This window comes from Magnolia sinica, chromosome 13 (assembly GCF_029962835.1).
Source record: "Magnolia sinica isolate HGM2019 chromosome 13, MsV1, whole genome shotgun sequence".
Lineage (NCBI taxonomy): Eukaryota > Viridiplantae > Streptophyta > Magnoliopsida > Magnoliales > Magnoliaceae > Magnolia > Magnolia sinica.
The window spans coordinates 58,768,124-58,775,653 of record NC_080585.1 but is presented as its reverse complement, the minus strand read 5'-3'; the positions used below and the strand labels follow the sequence as shown (position 1 = coordinate 58,775,653).

Genomic DNA, 7,530 nt, shown 5'->3' with positions numbered 1-7,530 from the left:
TCTTGGTACACAAACAGAGCAATCAGTAAGTTGTAGTTGAATTAGGGTGGGTTTTAATTCACCCAAACCCAACTGTTTGTATACCAAGTAGGGAAAAGATTAACACTTACTCCTAAGTCAAGAAGTGCATGCTCAATTCGATAGTCCCCAATTTTACATGATATGGTTGGGCTACCGGGATCTTTGAATTTCTGCGGCACATCTTGCTTTAGGATGACACTCACTTTCTAAGTCAAGAAGATTTTCTTTTGAATATTCTGTCGTCTTTTGGTCATACATAAGTCTTTTATGAATTTGGTATATGAAGCTATTTGTTTCACGGCATCAAGTAGAGGAATGTTGACCTTCACTTGTTTCAACACCTCTAGAATATCCTGAGAGTTAGAGAGAGCTTTTTGTGCAACCAACCGTTGGGAAAATGGAGCAACCGGCTTCCCTTGAGGTTCCGGTTCTAACTCTGGTGGGGCATGGCTAGATCCATATTCTTTGTCCACTTCCGGATCCTTAGGCTTTTCAGCCCTCACCGGAATGGTTTTGTTAATGATCTTCTCACTCCTAAGAGTGGTGATGGATTTAGCCTGCTCCATCTGATTTGAAGAGCTTTGGTCGCTAACTTCATATTGCGGTTTACGATTGGGAAGAGGTTGAGCTGGGAAGCTCCCCTTGTTCCCAATCGTATTTTCAACCTTAAGTCCTTGTATCGCTTTTGTAAGGTCTTGAAAGGCTTGTAGCATACCCTGATTGAAAAGCTCTTGCTTTTGAAAGTGTTTTAGAACCGAATCCTCTTGAGGTTTCTCTTGAGTTGAAATTTGATTTAGGAAACCTCGAGGTGTAGCAATTTATCAATTCCTCCTACTGAAGTTTAGATGATTTCTCCAGCCAGGATTGTATGTGTTAGAGGTAGGCCCAGTGAAAGGTCTTTGGTAATTGCTTACGGCATTAGATTGCTTATTCAATACCTCTTAACATGCAGATATAGTTGGGTAATTTTCATTAGTGTGAATGTTGCAACCACAAATACTACAAACAATTTCCTTAGCCTTATCCTTCTTTAATTCCATAGCCTCGAGTTTTCTGGTAAGATTAGCCACTTTAGCATTAATATCATCATCCTCTTTCAGGAGATACATTCCACCCCTTTCCTTGGAATGAGTCGGCCTAGACGTAGTATTCAGTCTAGGGGAGATGTCTCATGATTGTGTGTTCTTAGCAAGTTTATCAAAGTAGTCTCACACCTCATTGACGCCTTTATTCATAAACTCCTCATTATACATCGTTGGTTAGAAACTGAGGCAAAAGTCTGCCCTTTTGCCTCGGTTAGTGAGCAACTGAGGCCAAAAGTCTACCCTTTTGCCTCGGTTGGTGACCAACTGAGGCTAAAAGTCTGCCCTTTTGACTCGGTTGCTGAGAACTGAGGCCAAAAGTCTGCCCTTTTGCCTCGGTTGGTGAGCAATCAAGGTAAAAAGTTTGCCCTTTTGCCTGTGAGCAACTGAGGCTAAAAGTCTGTCATTTTGCCTCGGTTATTGAGAACTGAGGCCAAAAATCTGCTCTTTTGCCTTGGTTGATGAGAAATTGAGGCCAAAAGTTTGCCCTTTTGCCTCAGTTGGTGAGAAACTGAGGTTAAAAGTCTGCCCTTTTGCTTCGGTTGGTGAGTAACTGAGCCTAAAAGTCTGCCTTTTTGCCTCGGTTGTTGAGAAACTGAGGCTAAAAGTTTGCCATTTTATTTCAGTTGGTGAGAAACTGAGGTCAAAAGTTTGCCCTTTTGCCTCGGTTGGTGAGCAGTTGAGGCCAAAAGTCTGCCCTTTTGCCTCGGTTGTTGAAAATTGAGGCCAAAAGTCTACCCTTTTGCCTCGGTTGGTGAGCAATCGAGGCTAAAAGTTTGTCTTTTTACCGCGGTTGGTGAGAAATTGAGGCAAAAAAGTTTGCCCTTTTGCCTCGGTTGTTGAAAATTGAGACTAAAAGTCTGTCATTTTGCCTCGGTTGGTGAGCAACGGAGGCTAAAAGTCTGCCTTTTTGCCTCGGTTGTTGAGAAATTGAGGCTAAAAGTCTGCCCTTTTGCTTCAGTTGGTGAGAAACTGAGGCCAAAAGTCTGCCCTTTTGCCTCAGTTGATGAGGAATTGAGGCCAAAAGTCTGCCCTTTTGCCTTAGTTGTTGAAAACTGAGACTAAAAGTCTGCTCTTTTGCCTTAGTTGTTGAAAACTGAGACTAAAAGTCTACCCTTTTGCCTCGGTTGGTGAGAAAATGAGGCTAAAAGATTATCATTTTGCATAATAATATGAGAGAAAACAGAACTAATCAGAAATTGGGTGGGCCCAATACATCTCTAATCATGTAATGGGGTGGGCCTCTTACCCCTTCTTAGCCTCTTATGTCTCTCCTTTTCCTGACAGTTACATACGAACCGGGGCGGAACCTTTTAGCCTCACTTGCATAGAACTGAGGCAAAAATTTCACCTTTTAGCCTCACTTGCATAGGAACGGAGGCAAAAAAAAGCCACCTTTTAGCTTCAGTTGCCTGAACCGTGGCAGAAAGTCCACCTTTCATGAGAACTGAGGCAAAAAACGGACATATAAAGCACCGGAAGAAAGAAACGACAGAGGGCGGCATTGAGAAATCAAAATCGCTGGAAGCTTCGAATCTCCTCTCTAGAGAGAGAGTGAGAGAGAGAGAGTCCACCGCTTCTCAACATCCCACTGCTCAAACCCTAGAAAAAACGCTAACCTGAAAAGGACGTCCTATAATTAGAAAAATCTTCTCCCTTTTCCCTCTCTCTCTCTAACCTTTCCTCTTTTAGAGCCTGTGATCTTCGTTCTTGAAGGATTTCTGCCGCAGATCCCGCTCCGGAATCGATGTTCCAGCTCTCGGATTTTCTTTTCTGAGAGGTATCTTTCACATTCTCGTCGTTTTTGCTCGAAATTTACCTCTGGATCTCTTTTTGGGAGAGATTCCTCGCGTTTTGACATCTTTAAATGTGGATCTGAACCGGTTTGGAGCATTTTCTGAAAAATTTCCGCTTATAGCTTTGGAACCGGCGATTCCGCTCTCAGAATTTTGTTTTTGAGATGTTTCTTTCAAATAATTGTCTTTTCTAATCGGATTTTAGCCCAGAATCCCTTATCTGTGGAGATTCTCTAACTTTTGAGATCTGATTTGAGGGTTTCAGCTCCTGAATCGGGGTTTCTGCTCTCCGGTTCGGGTTTTGTGAAACGTTTCTTTTGGTTTGCTCGTTTTTAAAGGAGATTCTTTCAATTTGAGAACTTAAATGCGGATCTGCACTTGCTTTTTATTTTTGTTTTTTTCCTTCTCGGTTTTGAGAGGATTCAAATGCCGAGATTTCAATGGATTTTGCGGGAGTTTGGGAAATTTTAATGCAGTTCCTATTTTTGGAAAGATAATGTCTAGTAATGGTTTAAGAAAGCGTGGGTTTGGAGGATTTTGTGTTCGAAAATTGCTGATTTCCACAGTTGAATTAGGGTTTTTTTTTTTTCTCTGTTTTTGCTTGGAATTTAGCTTCAGATCTTCTTTGATGGAATATTTATCATTTTTTGGTCTTGTTTTTGGTGGGATATATGAATCTTTACTATTTTATTTGTTTTGACGGAAAACAAAAGATCATAGAAATAGCAAAATTTATAATGTGATTTCCAAGTTTAAGAAAATGTAGTGAGGATTTGAGTAATGTTTTAAATTTTCACTGTATTTGAATGATTTACTACTGCTGTATTGTAGGTTTAGCTCCAATATCTGGTTGCAGGAATTAGCCTTTTGGGATGCTTGTTGATGTCATGATACTTATTTATAGTGGGGTCCTTATCTTCATCGGTTCGGATCACTGACCCATGTATAATTTCACCTATTTAGTTCCTTATAGTAATAATTTCACCAATGAAGATAAGGACCCCACTATAAATGGACAATAAATTAAAAAAAATTATGAGGATGTCGATATTGATGATGAACTAGACCCTGCGATGAAGGAAGAACTCGACAGGTGAGCTGGATGTGTTTATTTTTGGATTTGATCTTTCAGTTCCATGTATGTTTTCTACAGTCCTCATACAATGTTCAGGGAATTATATAATCCCGGGGTATGCTTACTGTTTCAAAGAAAACACTTACTGTTTCTATGTTTTCAAGTTTGAGTGATTCAAAATGGGTCAAGAGTTTGTCATCAGCCAACCATGACATCTCTTCACCTTAATAAATACATGGGGTATGCTTACAATGTATCTTTTTCTTTTTTCTTTTTGCAATGGCTATAAGTACATGCCTTATCAACTTTTGGCTTGCCACGTCACGATGGAGGTGAGTTTCTTGGCTGTTAACTGGTAGCTCTTTGTTGGAAAGTATTCTTCTTCATCATGGTTATCAAACAATTCCTGTTACAACAAAAGTGGCTGATGTGTCAGTCCGTGTTGGCATTGAGTTATAGTTTGACCAGCAAGTGTGTCAGCCAAGTGAGAAGGTCCTGGACTGGATCCAAACTTAAATAGATTGAACAATTGCATTTTGGCTATTTGATGAATGTTAGAGATTGAATGAAGCAGCTTCATAAAAGCTCAAAAGAATCCTCATCAACATGCCAAATTGAGCTCCAATGGTTACCCACATAATGCCAAGTAGGGCTCTTTTGACTTGTGGTAAACTCCTTCCAGTGGCATAAGACAAGTCTTGCTTTCTTTAAATTTTATTTCCAATTTATGGTACTCAAAAGGTATGTTGTACCAATGTGAGCCAAGTAAGTTGTTTCCTGTTGTGACTTCTGTGTCCTTTTCGACTGGAATCAGGACTTGAAGGTTGGAAATTTAGTTATCTTGATATTCTAATGATGGATTTGGATGGCGTCTTTACTTCAGAGTTATGTAAGTAGAAATTTGACAGTAATGCCATTTAGGAAAATAACAAAAACTTTGAGAAATGAAATTTACGTGTTTGAAGAGGTTCTGATATTTTTTAGGTTTCGATATTTATTTATTTAATTTTCTGGTTTTCTTTTATTTTGACTTGATCTTGATTGTGTAGTTAGAGAATTGAAAATTTGATGTGAATGCTGTTTTAGAATTGCTTATAGATGTTGTGAAAATCGATATTTAGTTTTTTTTTAATTATTTTTTAAAATCAGTAGTCGGTATCTTCTTTTCTTCTCCTCTTTTCTTTTCTTTTCTTGTTTTGGAAAGGAAGTTGCGCACACATTCTCTTTGTGATCCTACGGGCCCCTCCCAAGGTGGCCCGCACTGGCCTGGTTGGTGGGGTGATCTTCAAAAAAGGAGGATGACAATCACCATTATTTTCTTACTTTGTATGAAAAATGAGGAATCCATCGACCATCTATTTATCCATTGTCCATTTGTGAGGGAAATATGGTTGAACTTCTAGAATCTCTTTGGGGTGTCGTGGGTGATGCCGGAATCAGCGGAGGCTTCTTCACTCATGGCATGGGTGTGGGTTTGGGAAGAATGGTAGGAGATGTTGGAGGTTGGCCTTATTGACTAGTACCTGGGCTTTATGGGGGGAGTGAAACAATCGTTGTTTTCGTAATCTTTGTGGGAGTGCATCCATGGTTTTTGAAGGAATGGGTTTCAATCTTTACTGTTGGGAGTGAGTTGGATCTATTTTGTAATTAGTTGAATGTCGTGTAATTCTTTTGGTCATTTCAGTTTCTTTCAGTAAAACCATTACTTTTAAAAAGAAAATATTCCTAGTTGGAAATTTGCAAGTTTGGCGGGTGTGGTTTAGAAATGACTGATGACTGCTGGTTTTTGGAGGATAATTTTGTATCTTTATTTTGTTGTTGATTTTGATTTTTATGATTTAAACAGTCTTATTTTAGTTGTTAGTAGGAAATTTGATGGGAATGTGGTCTGAGGCAGCAGGAAGTGTTGCTTCATGCCAAAAAATGAGGCTTATTCGGGTGGCTGCCACCATGAAGATCATTCCTCTTAACAGATTGATCCTGGACTCTCATTAAAATGCTAATGTTTGACTGTTGTATGGATGTATTAGCATGTCTAGTTTTCCAGGCCTGATCTATTAGAAACTGATAGACATAAGATTAAGATTGTACCTTTCTGAGTTGTTGAGGTGACAGATTTCCATGTGGTAGGATAAGATCGTGTTGTTCGTGATGGAATCTCAGCAAGCTCAATCTCAATCGCAGTCGTCATCTGTTAGAAGCCACACCGCGCTACCTCTTGTCGAAAGAAGAAATCAGAGGAAGCTAGTTTCTTGGCTGATCTAAGGGATCACATTGATGAATTTGTTCATGCTTCCATGGACAAACACAAGACACGCTTTACGAAGACCATTCAAAAGGTTAGGCAAACACTTGAACTAGAACTTGAATTGGGGAGCCAAATGTCAACAAAAGAAACTGAAGATAACACTTGATAGACTCCAGCGTGCTTGACAGTATACCAAACTATATCCACAGGAAGCACGTCATCCATGTATCCCAATCCTCATAATTGCTGACCCTGTTATGGATGTGGGGAGCTGGGCTGGAAAATCATAGTGGTGTCAGACTATCCTAGCTATTGGTTATCATCAGTTGAAAATGATCCGAAATCCAAATTACATGGTACATTTGTATATGTATTTATTTACCAGATGGTCTTTTGTCCCATTTCAGATGTTTGGAATGTCGAAGGTTGTTGCTGAAAGGAATTTCGGTCTTAATGAAGTTGAAAGTTCTCTGCCTCTTCAAACAATAGTCTCAGAAAAATAATGGTGAGCAAGATAACCTTTTTTCTTCTTCATGAAAACAGTATTATTTTTCTTTTGTACCCATATGTTTATTTCCTAGTTTGTTATTCCTTCATCTTAAAGCTATTCTTTAATGTTAACAGCAGAAGAAGATGGACGGGCAATGTTATCTCAGGGTCTGCCAAGCACAACGGCACCGGTGATGACGGACGCAACCATGAATTTGTATTATTTGTAGAACTTAATGTTGTGTAACAGTTTGATTAAGTTAAACTTTAAATAGACTGTTGTAAACTGTTTTGTTGGTATTGTGGCTTTCATGATTGATTGTTTCATGAGTGGATTGAATGAATGGATTAGTAGTTTAAATAAATATTTAAAAAAAAAAAAAACATTTTTAGCCTCAATTTGTAACTGAGGCTTGAATTTAGCCTCGGTTGTTGATAACCAAGGCTGAAATTCCCGTGGTTAAAGGATTTAGCCTCGGTTGTTGAGAACCGAGGTTAAAAATAGATTTAGCTTCGGTTGGAGGCAATTGAGGCTAACACTTAGATTTAGTCTCAGTTGGAAACAATAGAGGCTAAAATTTTGATTTAGCCTCATTTCGAGAAAACTGAAGCTAAAAAGGTTCTTTTAGCCTCACTTGAAGAACTGAGGCTATAAAAGTCATTTTAGCCTCGGTTGCTAAAACTGAGGCTAAAGCCTTTAGCCACGGGGGTTTCAACCTCGGTTTGGATAACTGAGGCAAAACTGAGGCTAAAGGCTTTAGCCTCAGTTTTTAACATTTTTAGCCACTGTTTTGAACCGAGGCTAAAGCCCCCTTTTCT

At 39.2% G+C, this 7,530-nt stretch overlaps 2 long non-coding RNA genes across 6 annotated transcripts; both read left to right on the top strand.

Annotated features, from left to right (window-relative positions):
• Window positions 1-2,574: 2,574 nt before the first annotated feature.
• Window positions 2,575-7,038, top strand: LOC131223783 (uncharacterized). 5 transcript variants are annotated; one of them, XR_009160688.1, is made up of 5 exons: window positions 2,575-2,883; window positions 3,731-3,992; window positions 6,090-6,313; window positions 6,630-6,727; window positions 6,847-7,038. It is a non-coding gene; the product is annotated as an uncharacterized LOC131223783 (long non-coding RNA). The 5 variants fall into 5 exon arrangements; XR_009160686.1 differs by lacking the exon at window positions 3,731-3,992 and having other exon boundaries at window positions 6,105-6,313; XR_009160689.1 differs by lacking the exon at window positions 3,731-3,992.
• Window positions 4,313-4,950, top strand: LOC131223785 (uncharacterized). Its single transcript, XR_009160691.1, has 2 exons — window positions 4,313-4,620; window positions 4,789-4,950. It is a non-coding gene; the product is annotated as an uncharacterized LOC131223785 (long non-coding RNA).
• Window positions 7,039-7,530: the final 492 nt, after the last annotated feature.